At 42.2% G+C, this 18,373-nt stretch overlaps 3 long non-coding RNA genes across 3 annotated transcripts in view; 2 read left to right on the top strand and 1 right to left on the bottom strand.

The window, feature by feature from the left end:
* The window catches only part of LOC135973920 (uncharacterized), a 180,669-nt gene that overhangs the window by 90,927 nt on the left and 71,369 nt on the right, over positions 1-18,373 (top strand). The gene's annotated exons all lie outside the window — the stretch shown is intronic.
* LOC135973921 (uncharacterized) lies at positions 1,077-6,797 on the bottom strand. Its single transcript, XR_010591004.1, has 3 exons — positions 6,704-6,797; positions 4,660-4,729; positions 1,077-1,209 (listed from the first exon to the last, which is right to left on the bottom strand). It is a non-coding gene; the product is annotated as an uncharacterized LOC135973921 (long non-coding RNA).
* On the top strand, positions 1,099-18,253 carry LOC122174036 (uncharacterized). The gene is made up of 3 exons (XR_010591003.1): positions 1,099-1,235; positions 2,522-4,558; positions 5,213-18,253. It is a non-coding gene; the product is annotated as an uncharacterized LOC122174036 (long non-coding RNA).

The raw sequence follows: 18,373 nt of genomic DNA, 5'->3' as shown, positions 1-18,373 counted from the left end.
CCTCCTTATCTCCCCAATTGCATATTTAGTCTGTAACAGCTGGCAGTGTTTGTCTGAAAGTCTCATTCTGTTAGCAGGAGATGATCTGCCACTTTGCTAGTGCAGGTGGTTTGTTATCCCACCCATTCACAAGGGAGGGTGGAGTGGGTCTCCAGAAAGAGATAATCTAGGCAATGGGTTGTATAGGTCTTGAAGAGGAGCCTGGGGTTGGCTTGTGTGATGTTTTACTCTGACTTTGTTTTCTAACTAAAACCAGAGCCCAGGAAGCAGTACATTTTGATTCACTACAGCTTGTGTAGACTGTTTCTAGTGGGGTGAGGAAGCCTCCTGTCCCTGAAAAATACATCCAGGATAGTGCCTTACTAGGTTTTATTAATTTGGGCCGAATTTTCAAAGGGATCATGTAACAGTGACAAGTTCCGTGAGCCTGAATAAGGTTACAGAGGAATTTTGCTGAGTCCTGCTGGCAGCCCTGCTAGAAGAGTCCTTTTGGTTCTAATCCCAGATATAAATGTGTTGAGTGTCATTTTGAGAGACAGGTGATTGAAGTGGAACCAGAAATATCCTACTGGGATCAGTTCTTGAAACAGCCAAGTTCAGGAGCAAGATCCGGCAAGAAACAAGGCTTAAAATAAGGTAGAGTGCTTCCTCCTTTGCAAAAAGAGGGCAGCTCCCACTTCTCTCATGGGTTGCGGTTAGCAGTGTGCTGCTCTTCAAATCGTTGGCTGGTCCACGGGAAGCTCTGTCTCCTGTTTCACTCTAGTTAAACCACCGGGAAGAAGTTGATTGGTTGCTATTTAAGGGCTTGTGTACATGAACATTGAGTTCGCAGCAAGCTGGGGTGTGAATCATGGAGTAGTTGTCCACATGGACCCTGATGATGTGCATTATCAGTTAATTAATGCACTGTGCTCCTGATAGAACACATACTAGAACTGGGTGAAAACTTTCAAATTTTGACTTTGGGAAAGGATTCAGTCTGCAGGTACTAGGGCTAATTAAAAACGGGGACTTTTTTCTAATGCAAACTGGGGAGATTTTTTTTAATGACAATTGATGTTAGGATGTTCAAATTTTGACCAAATTTCCTCTCCTCCCCCCTCCGCTCTCTAATATGTTCTTTCAGAAGCAATGCGGGAACGTCTCCTCCCACTAACAGAGCTCACATCCATATTGCATGATTGGCCCAAATCTGAAGAGCGGACGCACCTGTGGATTCAAATCACACAGTTAGAGTGAGTACTCAGATTTGAGGCCACAATGTACTTTGCAAGCAGAAAACTGGAGGGTTGGTTCCCCCCCCCCCCCCCCCCCCCGACATGCTGAAAGGGAGGTTGGGCTACAACCCTCTTGGAAATATGCCCCTTAATTTGTCAGAGTTTTATTTAGAAAGTGCTTGGCTTCTGCCCATTCTCTATAGGCTTCTAGGTGAGACGGATACATCTTGCCATACAGCTGAAGTTGATGGACTAAATCCTCAGCTGACATAAATTGGCATAGCTCCACTAAAATCTATGACACTAGATGAGGATCCAGACCACTGGTGCTAGAATAGTCTGAAACTGGTGTAAGTATGATCAGAATTGGACCCCATGTTTTTTAGAAGTTGCTTTCTGTTATGAGACAAGAGAGGCCTATTACAGGGGCAGGTGGCTTTTCATTGCTTGGTTTGTTTCATTTGAAACTGTGATATATTTACTCACTGCTTCAATTGCTGTATTACATCACCAAATAACCTAGAAAATAATGTGCTACTTAAATACTGCATACAGTTAATGGATATAGAGGCTGAACTGTGGGCCCTGAGGATCTTAAAATCTCTATCAAATGTCATCTTATTATTAGTGTCTGACTGCTAATTGCTTACTTTATATTAAAATATAACCTGGATTATGGATTTCAGTATTTAAACTGACATAGCAGAAATGGAAATAATAATGGGGGTAGAGAAGCAGAAAAGATCAGATAGCTCATTATGGGTAGTCACCTTATGTTGATGGAGCAGTTGAATTTCAGAATAAATTCCCTTGCTGCACCTCAAAACTATTTTAATTCCTCTTTAAAACAATTCTTAGTTTTGTTTCTAGTCACCATTAAATTTTTAGCCATGTAATATATATGATTTTAAGAATCAAGTTAAGAATTCCTATTTCCCAATTTGATATGTCTAATTTTATAAAAAATAAATAATCAAGGCTATATTATTGCTTAGTTCCTGAGTATTCCACTCTTTTTTCTCAATGTAACTATAACAAAATTCTGCTGCCAATGTACTGTAGTAACTTTGGTCCTCAAAGGTATTTAGGCTCCTTTCACTGAAATCAGTACATTTTAGTATTTTATATCATTTATAAAAAGATGCCCATTATGTTACTATTTGATATAATAATCCACATGCTACTAGCCTAAATCATGCAGCCCCTCCACTTACAGCATTTCTGTGGACCCCATTAGGAGGTTCCTGTGTGGAGAGCCATCAGGACTGATCTCCATCTCTCATATTTATCCTTCCTCTTTCTAGTGCAGAGACTGAGGGCCAAATCCAACTTCTACTGATGTCAACAGAAAAACTTCCGTTGATTTTAAATGGATCAGTAATGAGCTGGTGTATGCTCTTAGGTATGTAGAAGAGTACAGGCAGTATGTGCATCACTAGTCACAATGCTGGCAGGGACACCTGCTCTTGTGGGGCGTAGGAGCATCTTCATTAAAGCATTACATTGGGGCAGCTGCACCATTGTATGTGAAGACAAGCCCTAAGAACATAGTTTAAGAGCTGGAGAATGATCATAGCTGTTGGCAAACCAAGAGAGAAAAAAAGACTTTTTTTTAAAGTTAGATGTCATCTCAAAGAAAACAATTTAGGGGAAAGGCTTTAATAATGCTTCTTAATTCATTAAAAAGAAAATACTATGTCCGCTATTGATAAACTGAGCTTTGGAAAGGATTTCAGAGAATGGGCTGCTATTGTTTTCATAAACTCTGTCAGTGTAAATTGTAGATCTTGTATGCTGATAAAAGAAATGTGTCCCCATTGTATGTTATAAACAATGTGGTTTTTAAGCTTTGCATTCAGTTTCTCTTCTGGTGCTGTGTGGGGAAAGAGAAAGCATGGTAGTTTGTCAGAAGTAGTTTGATTAATTATGACTTAAGATCTCCTTGAGTACATCAGAGATTGGCCAAAATGCTATCAAGGAATTAAAGTGAACATATTGCATCTGCCCTTCTCCAGTCTTTTAGAGTCTCGAAGGACATGGAGAAATAGTTCTTGTCAGAATCCAAGATACTGTATTCTATTTTTATGAATTATTGATAAAAATTACATAATTGTGTGCAATAAAAATAATTAAATCTGAAGGTAGATCTGTCAGGCTTAATGTTTAACAGCTTTGCAGGCTAACGTTTAAAGTATGTATGCAGTTGAGAGCTCCATTGTACTTTTAAGGCTCAGCCTTGCATGAGGGAGCACAGGAGGCAATGCAGACCACAAATTGGAACACTGGGTGACATTGTGTCTAAATAAGCCACAATATCTTTAAGAGCTCTGTGGGGTGCAGCCTGTGTCCTTGTACTTGGGTGAAGGCAAGGACCATATTGTACTCCAAACAAGGTTGCAGAGCAGTGAAGATAGTCAGGTAAAATCCTGCCCCCATTGAAGTCAATGGGAGGGTTTTTTTTTTTTTTATTATTTTCAACAAAGCTAGGATTTCACCCATGTGTCTTCTCTTCCCCCACCTTCCCAACTTGTACACCCAAGTAAGGGCGACATTTTTTTCTAGCCTAAGACTATAAGTGCTAGTCTATAGCAAATTGAAGGGAGAGATTTTCAAAAGCACAAAGGGCAGTCAGTCACACAATTCCCCTTGACTTTCAGTAGCAGTTGGGCAGCTAATTCCCATTGGGGCCTTTGGACGTCTCCCTTGACTAGCTTAAAGCATGTTTATTTAGTATGTTCCAATATGTTACTTCTCTCTAAATCTGATAAGGATGGCTGTAAGCCTTTTCAAGGAGATGCAAGCCAGTAATTTCAAAATAGCCATTGGCAGTTTCAAAATAGTTCTCTGTTTTTGTTATTTACTGAGCATCATTTCTTTCAAAAAATTAGACCCTCATAATCTCAATTAGCTGTAATAGTAATTGTATGCAGAGTGAAATTAGAAAGAAGAATTTTAACTGTAACCTGTTATGTTAAGAATATTAATTGCAAACTTCTGTTGGGTAAAGTTTTCAGACATGCCTAAATCCCAATATCAAAATATGAATATTCAAAAACTTTAAATACTAAGAAAATCTTGGCATTTCTAACATGAAACCTGTAATCCATTGTTTAGAGGCATATAAACTGGAAGCTCATATCCTTCCATAAAATGGCATCTGACCTTGATGCATCTGTTACCACTGAAACTGATGGTAACTGTGCTACTATGAACCACATAAAGCTTCTGTACTTGCAAACTTGTGTTTTAACAGCTACCACCATTTCCATATAATTCAGCACATTCCTACTTGTGAGTTTAATTGTCCTACATCACGAATGCCTGCAATTGCAGAGATAAAGGTAATGAAATAAATGTTATCAAAGCACTTTCCAAGCTCCTAGTAAACTGATTTACATGCAGCAGCTATGAGCAAACTGAAACAGTAATTGACCCCACTGACCTCTTCCGATTATTCAAGGTGGAGTAGTCTCAGAGGGACTCATTCATCTCTGTACCATAGTCGTAGCTGACTGCAGAATAATTACATGGAATTCAAGTTTAGACTTATAAAGATTTGTAACTGGTCAGTGGATATCATTGGGTTCAATAAAATCAACAGGCTTATAATTAGTCTAAGCTATCAAACAGTAACCTAATTTAAAAATGCAAATAATGAAAACATTTACATATATAAAATAAAGTTTTATAATATTAGGGATTCCAGTCACATCAAAGTGTGCTGATCTTGAAAGCTTGATGCCAGTTATGTACTTCACTGAATTAAAATGAACTTGTGTTATTAACTCAAATGATTTAGTCTGCAAGTCCAACATTTTACCACCTCACACTTTCATTAGCAATGAACTTTTCAATTAAGAACTATCTTCCAAAACTTAGTACTGTTCCAAAATGGTTTTCCAGACTCTGATTTGGACACATTAGCTTAAGTAGTACAGGATGATCTTGTGTGTGTCATTCTCTCATACTGCATTGTGGGTCCTTTCACTTTAAAGGAATCATCTTGTTCAGGCCATTGACTGTGAAAAATAGAATCCAGCTGAATGGCAAATTTGGAAGGAACGGTGAGGAACCAAGCCAGATGTCTATAAAGCATGGCACCTATCAAAACCAACATTGAAAGCTGAAAATTGAAGTGACTGTGTCATGAGCCGTTTTGATGAGAGCAGAGAGAAATGGATAGGATGGAAAATATTTAAAGAAACTGTGTGCTAACTTTGTCTTATTGTTTAAAGAGCTTTTCCACACAGAGTGGAGACCTTTTATTCTAAAATCCTTTTAAGAAACTGAATTGATTAACTTGTAACTGTTTGACATATCACACTAGCCAGTTCTTGACTTGGGAGAGGGCTTTGGGATTATAGCACAGGACTGGGTCCTATTCCTGGTTGTGCCACAGACTTATGTCACTTTGGGCAAGACGCTTGAGGCCAGATTAACAAAGCTATTTAGGCACTTAAAAATTCCGATAGTAGCATATAGGCAGGTAAGGTGCTAAACTTCTATTGACTTTCAATCTGCATCTTTAGATGCCTAGTACTTTTGTAAACCTGGCCCTTAACCTTTCTGCATCCCAGTTTCCCCATTTGTTAAATGGGGATCATATCATTTTACTTCAGCGGAGTGATGTGAGGGTTAATGCATCATTGATGAAGTGGTGGATACTACAGAGATGGGTACTGTAAAAATGCAATAAATGGATGAGCTTATGTAGGTATCAAATTTGATGCAAAACAGACTATCATATTATGAGGTGGACATTAGTGACAATGTTGAAATACCCATTCTAATCTCAGAGTTTAAGGCCAGAAGAGATCATTAGATCATCTACTCTGAACTTGTGTATATCAAATGCCATTACATTTCACCAATATACCCCTATGGTAAGCCCACAGAGGAGCATCTCCCATGATTAAAAGTGCTGGAAATAATAATAAACCCTGTGCTTTGTGTTTGACAGAATACCTGTGCCTACACCCTATTGTTATCTTTGTATGAAGTATGACTTGTGAGGTCTCATTTGAAAACTCAATTTACTGGTCATTATTGTCCTGGTAAAATGTGCAACAACCTTGTATGTGAAGTGTGACAAAGTTCCTCCTCTGCCTTGGTGAGTCCTGCACTTATTGGCAGATTTGCTCACCTCAGAGATTCACGACAGCCCTTAGTTTGGCCACTTTTGCTAGTGGCTCAAACCTGCTGTTTACTCAGCTAACCTCATCATTGGCCAGCATGAGGAAAAGGAAGGAGAACAATACCCACAATCTCTATTGATCCATCTAGTGGCGCAGGGGACAGGCCAGGGACCTTCCCCTCTGGTGGGACCCACAATCCAGGTCAATTCCTCCTGTATCAATAGGGAGTTGGGGGGATGGGAGGAACCCAGGCCCTCCCTCTATTCCAGGTTCCAGCCCAGAAAATGTGACAGCTATAACTCCCTGCACCACTTCCCCATAGCCTCCTCCCCACACCTTCTTTATCCTCACCACAGGACTTTCCTCCTGATGTCAGATAGCTTTTGTACTCTTCAGTCCTCCAGCAGCACACCCTCTCACTCTCAGCTCCTTGTGCACCCCTCACTGACTGAACTGGGGTCCTTTTTAAACCAGGTGCCCTGATTAGCCTGCCTGTCTTAATGGATCCTAGCAGCTTCTTAATTAGCTCCAGGTGTCCTAATTAGCCTGTCTGCCTTAATTGGTTCCAGCAAGTTCCTGATTTTTCTGGAACCGCTAATATATCTGACTTCGATCACTCTCCTATAGCCATCTGGCCTGGCCCTATCACAGAAGTTATAAGATTTCCCTGTATGATGTTATTAACACAAGTTCTAAACCACAGCCCTGCCCAAGCAGAAGTTGGCAAACAGGTCTGTCCTAAACAAAGAAATGTGTGCTCTGCTTACTACAAATTTGAGCAGTAAACAGAGTCATCTTGCAGGAAGGGGAGACAAAGCTCAAATACAAGAGAAAAAGCAGCAGCAGGGAACATCCTATCACATAGACTTTTTGCCTCCTGGTACCCACCTGGAAATGTTTTTCACAAGGAGGGCTGAAACTATAAAAAGGAGGGGGCAAACACCTCAAGACACCCTCTCTCTCCCATGCCCATTGCATTCACGGCACCTGAAGTGATAAAGGACTCCTCCATTGGATTCCGGGAGAAGGAGTCCTGAGCTAGAGTTTGGTCAGTAAGACTACTGAAAGCACATGATGAGAATTTTTTCTTGAATCTGATATAGTTTATTAAGTTAGGCACCAGTAGTGTTTTATCTTTATTTTTCTTGTATCCATTTCTGACTTTTGTGCCTCATTACTTGTACTCACTTAAAATCTCTCTTTGCAGTTTTATTGTGTTATGGGGGGAGAGATAGCTAAGTGGTTTGAGCATTGACCTGTTAAACCCAGGGTTTATGAGTTCAATCCTTGAGGGGGATCACTTAAGAATCTGGGGCAAAATCAGTACTTGGTCCTGCTAGTGAAGGCAGGGGGCTGGACTCAATGACCTTTCAGGGTCCCTTCCAGTTCTAAAAATAGGATATTTCCATATTATATTATTATTATCAAATCCAGTGTGTTTAAATTGAAGTATTTGGGACACTCTATGTGGGGTGGCAAGTTGTGTGCATATTATTTCTATTAAAGAAACAACAGACTTCATATAAACTTATATTGTCCAGGAGAGGACTAGGCAGTTCAGGACATACATTTCTGGGGGAAAATCTAAGATGGGGGATATGTGGGGGTCACCCTGCAGTATAACCCAGGCCTGTAAGAGCTAAGGTGTGGCTGGCTGGCTGCAGCACACACAGAGACATAAGTGGGAGCGACTTGCATGCTGGAGGCTGTTTGTGAGCAATCCAGGCTGGAACCTACAGCAGCAAAGCCATGGGCAGTGGATATAACAGGCCATTATTATTGGCTGCGGTGGCCCGCGGTGGCCCTGCTGCTACCCTGAGACTCCCATTGCCTGCTGATGCCTGCCTTGTGGTAAGTCCACTACTCCATCCCTCCCTTTCCAGAGGTCCCCGCTGCTCGCCACATCCCTCCTTCTTGGGGGCGGGGGAGTGAGGAGGGATGCAGCGAGCCAGTGGCAGGCTGGGAAGTGAGGTGGCTTGGCTGGGCGCTGGGGCTGGCCCGGCGCTGGTGGGCAGTGGGGGCAGTGGCTCATGGCACTTGGGGGCAGGGGGCAGCCCAGTGTGGCTGGGGTGGGGACCCGGGGTTCTTCTGTTCATGGAGGGGCCCTCAGGGCTTCTCCTGTTATGGGGGGGGTGGAGTTCGGGGCTCTGGTGTGAGGGGAGGGGCTCAGGCAGAAGGTGTGGGGCCGGTGGGCTAGCATCCCCAAAAGCAGGGGTTTACCTGACGCCCATGAGCAAGGCATTGTAAGGGCACCCCAAGTTAGAGGGCAGAGGTGACACAGCTACTGAGTCAGGATTGTACCCTGATGAGTCCCAATGTGTAAGACTTTTTTGTCATGCTAATTAACACATCTACATGGGGAGCTCTAGTATTCCTAGGCATTTGGAAGAGGGGCTTTCAGGAGGGAAGGGTGAAGACTTGGCAGGATGGGTAAAGAAGGGGATTCCAGGCTCTTCTAGTCATGTGGAAAAGGGGCTTTGAGATGATGAGTGTAGAAGGACACAAAGTGGGAAATCGCTTCCCTCATAACTTCCAGCTATTTTTGGGCAGAAAATGATTAAACAGAATATCTTTCACAGGAGTGAAGGAGGGGGACAAAGCTTTCTGCAATCCACTGGCTGGGGAATGGACTGTAAGATCTAATAGGTCTTCTCCAGCTTTAAAAAGTTAGAATAGTCTCACAAAAAGTGTCATGGGACAGTTAATGTCCTCATAGCACTGACAGGACCAGATGTCATCTGAAATACCTCAATATAAATAATGTGGCAAAGTGCTTTGGATTTAATAATAGACAACAATCCTTCCACAAACCTCCTCTTGTAGTGATGATTAACGTATTCAGGGATACACTGCTAAGTGTCATGTTGGGGAGTCGTCATTGTCGCTTTTTCTTGCACTTGTTTGTATCGCCTTTATTTTGTGGTACTCGATCTTTAAAATATAATTGGTTTGTCTGAACTTCTACTGTCATCTGTAGCACATATAGGGACTTCAAAAGGCTTGGTGAAGCAGATGTTAATTACTTTCTTTTTTCCTCCTCTCCCTCTCTCCTGTGAATAGACACTATCAAATTCACTTCCTCTGATCCATTTACATGGTTGACTGAGCCCTTGCCTTCCCTTTCCCCCTTGACTTGGTATTTCAGTTCTGAAAAGAACTCCAGCTGTGTATGAAACATCTTGACACATCAGCAGTTGGCTCAGCCATCTCAGTACCGGTGGTGCTTGTAACCATTTCTAACAGAATGTATGGCCTAGTGGAAAGTCAGGAGGACCAGAATGATATTCCCTTTCCCTACCTTGCTTATATTTGATATAGTGAGCCACAGAGGAAAAATATGAGAGACAGAGCATGCCTTTTATTTAAGATGGCAAGTCTTTTGTAAGTGGCTACTGGTGTTCATTGCATGTCAGTTTCCAGCTGGTACTTTGAGGTTCACTTCACTGCAAATGTTATGAAACCTTAGCAGACAATGACAGAGAGAAAATGAGAGCTGGAGATCAAATATATGACAAAAGTTTAAAAAAACAACAACCACACACTCCACTCAAGGGTATTTCCTTTCTTGATTTTTTTAAAATCTCTGTAGCAGGGAGAAGCTAAACTCTTCATAGATAGGTGCTGGTCACCCCATCTCAAAAAAGGATATTGCAGAGCTTACTCGGAGCTCAGAGAAGAGCAACATGAAAGAATCAAGGGCTTGGAAGAACACTCATATGGAGAGAGAGAAAAAATTGGGATTGTTTATTTTCAAAAGGAGACACGTAAGAGAGGACATGCTAAAATAATATAAAATAATGAATTGTCTAGAGAAGATAGATTGGGAGCTTTTGTTCCCCCAGTCTCAAAATAAAATAAATAGGAAATTTAAAACTGATAAAAGGTTTTAAAGATTGCCACAGAAACTCGTTGCCTATAACTTAACATTAAAAAAATAGATTGGTTATTTATATGGATATCAAGAATAGCCAGAGTATACTAATTATTTACAACAAAAAATTTGGAAGGGATATTAAACTTCATGCTTTGGGGTTTGAGCCAATCTCTGACTACTAGAGATCAGGAAGAGACCTACATGGGGGACAAATTATTCCACATCTGCCTACTACAGGGTTCTTATACCTTCCTTTAAAGCCTCTGGTGCTGTCTACTATCAGAGACAGATACTGGACTAGTTGGATATTGAGTTTGACCTAGCATGGCCATTTTTATGCCCTTCCTCTTTCTCCCACCTCATCCCACTTCCTCAAAATTAAACCAATTAACTTGAAATATAACCGGTGTAAATCTTAGGCTAGTGTACAGTTTTATTTTTTCTGGAAAGACTGACATGGATCTAATCAGGTGTTTGAGAGAGATGAGTGGGAAGCTTTATTTGTTACAAATAACCCTAACCTTTTCTTCTTTTTCTAACTGCAACTATTTTGTAACTATTTTCTTTCCCTGGGTGAGAATTGATGCCTGTGATTATCAAACCTTGGATACTCTATGGGGTTTCTAAAGTGCAAGTTGACTTTTCTTGCTCTTAGGAAGTCTGCATCTCTTGGGCATGGGTTTTGTCAAGAGCACATAAGCCTCCATTCTTCATTTGCAATTTTGGGTGCTCAGCCTTTCTCAGCAGTGCACAGACAATCCAGGAAGTTTTTGGAAAAGTGTAGGGGACAATTTCCTGGTGCAACTGCTGGAGGAACCAACTAGGGGGAGCACTCTTCTTGACCTGCTGCTCACAAACAGGGAAGAATTAGTAGGGGAAGCAAAAATGGATGGGAACTTGGGAGGCAGTGACCATGAGATGGTCGAGTTCAGAATCTTGACAAAAGGAAGAAAGGAGAGCAGTAGAATACGGACCCTGGACTTCAGAAAAGCAGACTTTGACTCCCTTAGGGAATTAATGGGCAAGATCCTCTTGGAGAATAACATGAGGGGGAAAGGAGTCCAGGAGAGCTGGCTGTATTTTAAAGAATCCTTATTGAGGTTGCAGGAATAAAGCGTGCCGATGTGTAGAAAGAATAGTAAATATGGCAGATGACCACCTTGGCTTAACAGTGAAATCCTTGCTGATCTTAAACACAAAAAGGAAGCTTACAAGAAGTGGAAGCTAGGACAAATGACAGGGAGGAGTATAAAAATATTGCTCAGGCATGCAGGAGTGAAATCAGGAAGGCCAAATCACAATTGGAGTTGCAGCTAGCAAGGGATGTTAAGAATAACAAGAAGGGTTTCTACAGATATGTTAGCAACAAGAAGATGGTCAGGGAAAGTGTGGGGGAGGCAACCTAGTGACAGAGGATGTGGAAAAAGCTAATGTATTCAATGCTTTTTTTTGCCTCTGGCTTCATGAACAAGGTCAGCTTCCAGACTACTGCACTGGGCAGCACAGTATGGGGAGGTGACCAGCCCTCTGTGGAAAAAGAAGTAGTTCAGGACTATTTAGAAAAGTTGGATGAGCACAAGTCCATGGGGCCGGATGCGCTGCATCCGAGGGTGCTAAAGGAGTTGGCTGATGTGATTGCAGAGCCAGTGGCCATTATCTTTGAAAACTCCTGGCAATCGGGGGAGGTTCCAGATGACTGGAAAAAGGCTAATGTAGTGCCCACCTTTAAAAAACGGAAGAAGGAGGATCCACAGAACTACAGGCCAATCAGCCTCACCTCTGTCCCTGGAAAAATCATGGATCAGGTCCTTAAGGAATCAATTTTGAAGCACTTTGAGGAGAGGAAAGTGATCAGAAACAGTCAGCATGGATTCACTAAGGGCAAGTCATGCCTGACTAACCTAATTGCCTTCTATGATGAGATAACTGGCTCTGTGGATGAGGGGAAAGCAGTGAACGTGTTATTCCTTGACTTTAGCAAAGCTTTTGATACGGTCTCCCACAGTATTCTTGCCAGCAAGTTAAAGAAGTATGGGCTGAATGAATAGACTATAAGGTGGATAGAAAGCAGGCTAGATTATCGGGCTCAATGGGTAGTGATCAAGAACAAGAGTCCTGCACTTAGGACGGAAGAATCCCATGCACTACTACAGACTAGGGACCGAGTGGCTAGGCAGCAGTTCTGCATAAAAGGATCTAGTGGTTAGAGTGGACGAGAAGCTGGATATGAGTCAACAGTGTGCCCTTGTTGCCAAGAAGGCTAACGGCATTTTGGGCTGTATAAGAAGGAGCATTGCCAGCAGATCGAGGGACGTGATCATTCCCCTCTATTCGGCATTGGTGAGGCCTCATCTGGAGTACTGTGTCCAGTTTTGGGCCCCACACTACAAGAAGGATGTGGAAAAATTGCAAAGAGTCCAGCGGAGGGCAAAAAAATGATTAGGGGGCTGGAGCACATGATTTATGAGGCGAGGCTGAGGGAACTGGGATTATTTAGTCTGCAGAAGAGAAGAAAGGGGGGACTTGATAGCTGCTTTCAACTACTTGAAAGGGGGTTCTAAAGAGGATGGATCTAGGCCGCTCTTAGTGGTAGCAGATGGCAGAACAAGGAGTAATGATCTCAAGTTGCAGTGGGGGAGGTTTAGGCTGGATATTAGGAAAAACTTTCACTAGGAGGGTGGTGACGCACTGGAATGGGTTACCGAGGGAGGTGGTGAAATCTCCTTCCTTAGAGGTTTTTAAGGCCCGGCTTAACAAAGCCCTGGCTGGGATGATTTAATTGGGGATTGGTCCTGCTTTAAGCAGGGGGTTGGACTAGATGACCTCCTGAGGTCCCTTCCAACCCTGATATTCTATGATTCTAAAACAAGACCTTAATTTCTCAACTTCAGACTCTGTAAGATGGGGATACTCCTATTTACCTATTTAATGCAGCCCTATACTGAAGTATTATTGACATCAGTCAGTGGCAAAAGTGGCACTAGAACACAGGAGCAGTAGGCTCTCAGCACAGTGCTCAGTCCTCATGATTATATGTCTTCTGAATCATCGATATCTCAGACTCCCTAAAATCCTTATGACATTTGGGCTTATGAAGTCCTTGCAGGTTTAAGTCACAATAAAGCACATCAGAGTCCCTCAGTATTCATTCACTTTGAAGTGGCTTTGGATAAAACAACAAAGAATGTAACTGGAAAATAACTGAACTGGATTCTTCAAATTTTGTATATTTTAGTGATACTTAAAAATCAAGCTATATCTGAAGGAAGTATGCATTGAAAGCTCTGAGTCGGGCCACCCCTGTGGATGATGTGTCCTCTTGATTAGGCAGCTGTATTAAAAGAAGAGATTTAAAAAAATGTATACAAATACTGTTCCTATCAGAGGTACAAAAGTTTCAGTGATGATCATTGCCATTTCAATTTATTCTTAAAAAAAAAAAAATTCTATATGGTAACATCTGTATTAAAAGACTAGAATTTATCATTCCTCCACTGGTTAGTTATTAACATTTTATTAAAGATGAACGGAATTGTTCACAGCGGAAATTATTTCTTACATGAGTTTTAAAGGAGAATGTGACTAATAAATAGATAAGGGAATATGGCAGAGTTGAGGGGAGTACAGTAGTCTCGTGTCACCAACTATATTTTCCCCCATTAAGCAAAATATTTGTTTCCTTTCACGTCATTAGGCTAAATTAATTCCTTGAGAGATGGCCCAATCCTATTTAGGTTCTTCCCTATCAAGTGTAGTACTGCAAACTATATATAATACATTACACACAAAAACTACATTAAAATAATATTATTAAGGTTGCAAAGTCAAGCAGTCATAAATTAGGAAGTGCCCGAGTTAAGATTGTGTGCATTTTATAGTGTTACGTTAGAAAGTGTTAATGGCAGCCATCAGTCACAGACCTGGTAAAAGTGAACGGGTGTACTAAGCACTCTTCATTCAGGCTAAATTATCCTCTATTTAGTGATAGCTGAATTAATAGACAATGCCTCACAAGGGACAATACTTCCCAAGGCATGGGCCAGTACGCCAAGGCCTGAGGTGAAGCTAAGAGCCATGTGGCCAGAGGGGTTTCCATGAAGACTGAATGCAAATGCAGGAGTTGACACATTTGTTGATTGCAGGGGTGTGTGTATATGAGAGAGTATGTATTTATGTATATTAGACAAAGTGGGTGAAGTAATATCTTTATTGGACCAACTTCAGGATTCAAAGAGCTTGTCTCTTTCACCAACAGAAGTTGGTCCAGTAAAATATATTGCCTCACCCACCTTGTCTCTTTAATAGCCTGGGACCACCAACAACAGCAGACAACTATGTAAGTGTATGTATGTAAGCAGAAAGTAAGGACAAAAGTGAGCAAACAGTGGGAAACCTGTACAACCCTTTCAAAAGATGAACCTAGGAACTTAAACTAATAATGTAGCTAGACACTAACAATCATGGTCTTAATAAAGACACTGGACTGATGGCTTATTACAACAATCTGTAACCCACTAATCCCCTTTTGTCCTATGACTGCAGAGGTGTTAACAGGGTATGTCATCTTGAATGGTTCCTTGGAATGTGTGCTAACTACTTATGCTAAACTGTCTGCCTGATCTTGTATTTCGCTTTGACACTCTTAGTACCTTTCCCAGACCTGAAGAAGAGCTTTGTGCAGCGTGAAAGCTTGTCTCTTACACCAACAGAAGTTGGTCCAATAAAAGAGATTGAATCTCCCTCCTTGTCTTTCTAGTGGGAGAAGCTGTGATGCATGCGGCCCTGGGAAGAAGCCAAGAGACTGATGGATTTTTTTTTCCCCTCAGAGAACTTGCCGAAAAGGCGGATTTGGATTTCTGAACAAGGAAAGTGCCTCCTGTTATTTTCTACTGTTTTCAGGGAAACAGGACTTTGTAAATAAACAGGATTTCATCAAAGAATATACATGACTCTACCACAAATTTCCTCTCTCAGCAGAAACAACCTCTCAAGGCCCTGAATACTGTCTAATTGCTAGTGCCAAGGGGCAATGTGATGGGATTGACTAGGTCCAGAGGCCTCGCAGCCCTGCCTCACCATGCCCCAGAAAAGAGAAGAGAAGAAGTCCTCCAAGCACCTAAAGTGGCTGCAGGGGAGGCAGCCAACCAGAGGGGCTGCTGGAGCAGCCAATCGGGCCAGGAGGGCCATATGAAAAGGAGCAACAGAGCAATCAGTTGCTGCCTGGAGCTGGAAGAGGAAATATCAGGTTCCTGGCTGGCTAGAAGAGCAGCAGGACCACAGACAACTCAGTCAGACCAGGCTTGAACCTAGGGAGGGCTGCCGAAGCCTGGGAGAGCTAAGAATGCACTCCTGGCTGGCTGTGGGGATTGAGCAAGGACTGAGTCCAGAACCAACTAGCCCAAGCAAATTTACAGTAATGGGGCCCTGTTGGTCTGGTTAGAGACTGAGCCCAGTGAGGGCTGTTAAAAAGGATGCACCTGAGGGTATCATGATGGGCTCCTGTTCAACTGTTATAGAAGGCAGTGTCTCCGGGAAGGAAGCCTTGTTGATCCCATAGCAGGCTGTGAGTAGGTAGAGACTGCATACGCCGGATGGGGTTTTGTTTGTTCCACCTACAGACAGTGTGAGAGTTTTGGCCAGAGGCCTGAGTCAGTGAAGACCCACCGAAGAGACCATTGGCTGGGGCGGGGTTGTGCTTGTGATAGGTTGGTGCCACCCTGTTCCAAACTAAGAAATAGCAGGCTCACACCTGGCCAGAAGGGGGTGCTCGTGAGAAGCGGATGCTGACCCCGTTACAGCAACAATAAGTTTAAAGTACAATTCCTATTTATTTCAGTTGCAGCTGTGAATGCTCAGCACTTCTGCAGATCAGACCCCAGAGTATCAAGTGAGATTCCCAGAAAATGAGGACAACACAACTAGTGACCACCTGTGCAAAGTTTGGACTAAGTGACTTGCATAACATCATGTAGGAACTCTGTGGCAGTGGCAGGGATAGAATCCACTTCTCCAAGGCAGCATTCTCCACCACATCATCCAACTTAATCATGAGGTTATTTTATCTTGTCCTGCAATCTCCTGCCTCACTGACTGCACACCTTCCAACTTTTCCAGCAAATGAAGCATGGATCCTACAGGCAACAGTCTCCTTCAGTACAGAACCTTAATTCCTCCCCAAAGGAGGTCCATCCTCTGAACTGAATGAGGCAGGGGTCCTGTGGGGGAAAAAATCAATGATCATGTCATTAAAGACCATGTTGTAATGCATAAACACAAGGAGGGCACATTAAGAGCTTGTCTACAGTACTGCTTAAGTCGATGTAACTTACGACACTCAGAGGTGTGAAAAAACCATCCCCCTGAGCGACATAAGTTACATCAACTTAATGTGCTGTCTATACAGCATTATGTTGGCAGGAGACACTCTCCTCTCAACATAGCTTCTGCCTCTTGTTGAGGTAGAGTATTTATGTTGATGGAAGAGCGCTCTCCTGTCGCCATAGTGCAGTCTTCCCCAGGTGCACTACATCGGCGCAGCTGCATCGATCTAGCGTGGTAGTGAAGACAAGCCCTAAGATTACACAGGCAACCTTGATTCTGGCATTTCCTAATTTTCGTGTGCTTGACTTTGAAACCTTAATAATCTTTTAATGTATCTTTTGTGTGTGTAATTTCCTATGTTTTGAAAAAGCAAACTTACATAATGAAATACCTAATTTTTGGCATCATATTGACACCCACATGGATCATCAGCTGGGCTGGAGCTGTTAGATCCACTGCACAGACCTCTGCCAGTTGAGATAATGAAGTAACTGGTTTCATCCTCTGTGTGCACAAGTTGTAGAGAGGGGATAGGACACTGCGCTAATGGGGTTCATAGATATTTGCTGACCGCAGAGGAATGGTGAGCCTCACCTTCCAGTCCCAGTTTCCATCTTTCCCCCATCAGCATCAAGTCGGTCTCCACTCTCTTCTTGTCCAATTTTTTCTCCCCTCCCCGGCTGTGCAGGTCCAGTTCTCATCCCCTCTGAATTTGAATCAGGCAGCTTCCTTCTCCACACTGCCTGGGCCCAGCAAGAGTGTTACTGAGATCATATGAGAGGCAGTCTCCCTGCTCTCCGTTCTGGTGCCCAGATCCACACCTGGAATGGACCACAGCTGCCCAGAACTGCAATTGTAGGGAAATTCCTCCTCAGCCCCAGCCTTGAACATCCCCAGTGCAGGGAATTTAGCTGCTAAAATCTAAGAAGCTCTATTGAGCTTGTACAAACTGCAACTTAAAATATTTCCTCCTCCACAAAGACTTGGCCAGATTTGGGTGGATTTTCAAGAAGAAAGCAAAAAGCACTTCCCTGATGCCAGCTTTCTGCCAAATCTCAGATTCCTGCTCCAAATTATGGAGGCAATAGAGCTTTTCAAAGAAATGGTCACCAGCATTTTTTAACATTGGCAAAACAACACTTCTTTCCTTAGCCTCGTTTGCAGAAATGACAGAACTGTTTTGGCTGAAAATTTCCAATAAAATTCAGCCTGAGGCAGACAGCCGGCGCAGAAAACTTCAGCTCAAATGGCTACAGTTTTGCAAAGTTAAAGTTATTGAAAACAGGGTTTTATAATGGGATGTCAGGCAACCTTAATAATAGTTGTTGCTATCAGCCCTGCCTATAATAATGCTGATCTTTTAAGAATGTGCATTAGTTGACTAGGTCTCTGACACTGCATAAGCTTTTCTTCCTCCTTCTCTGCATATCTCCTCTGCTTTGCTTCTATATTTTACTGGCTGTTTCCCCCATCCCTAGAGCTTGTTATTCTTCTCTTCATCCTTCTTATTATTTGAGTGCATATAAATATGCAGTGACACTTACAAGTGCTTTGGCATTTGAAATGAAGTTTGAACATTCCTGTATTACTCCACTTTAAGTGTATATTTTTGGATTCCTGACAACATTTCTATTATTCTTATGCAAATGAGGTAAAATCAGAGTGTAAAGAGGACCTTTCTCCTGAATAAATTACTTAAATTATGAGATGAACGTTTTGATTTCTCAGCATTCAGAATGGGTCACACAAAAATGTAAGTGATCTCGTATTTCATAGACAACGATAAGGTAAGTGATAAATAAGATAGTGAACCTCTGTTCTCCTCT

This window comes from Chrysemys picta, chromosome 10, assembly GCF_011386835.1.
Source record: "Chrysemys picta bellii isolate R12L10 chromosome 10, ASM1138683v2, whole genome shotgun sequence".
NCBI classification, from domain to species: domain Eukaryota; kingdom Metazoa; phylum Chordata; order Testudines; family Emydidae; genus Chrysemys; species Chrysemys picta.
Note: the sequence above shows the minus strand (reverse complement) of the source record. Positions and strands in the feature narration are given on the sequence as shown.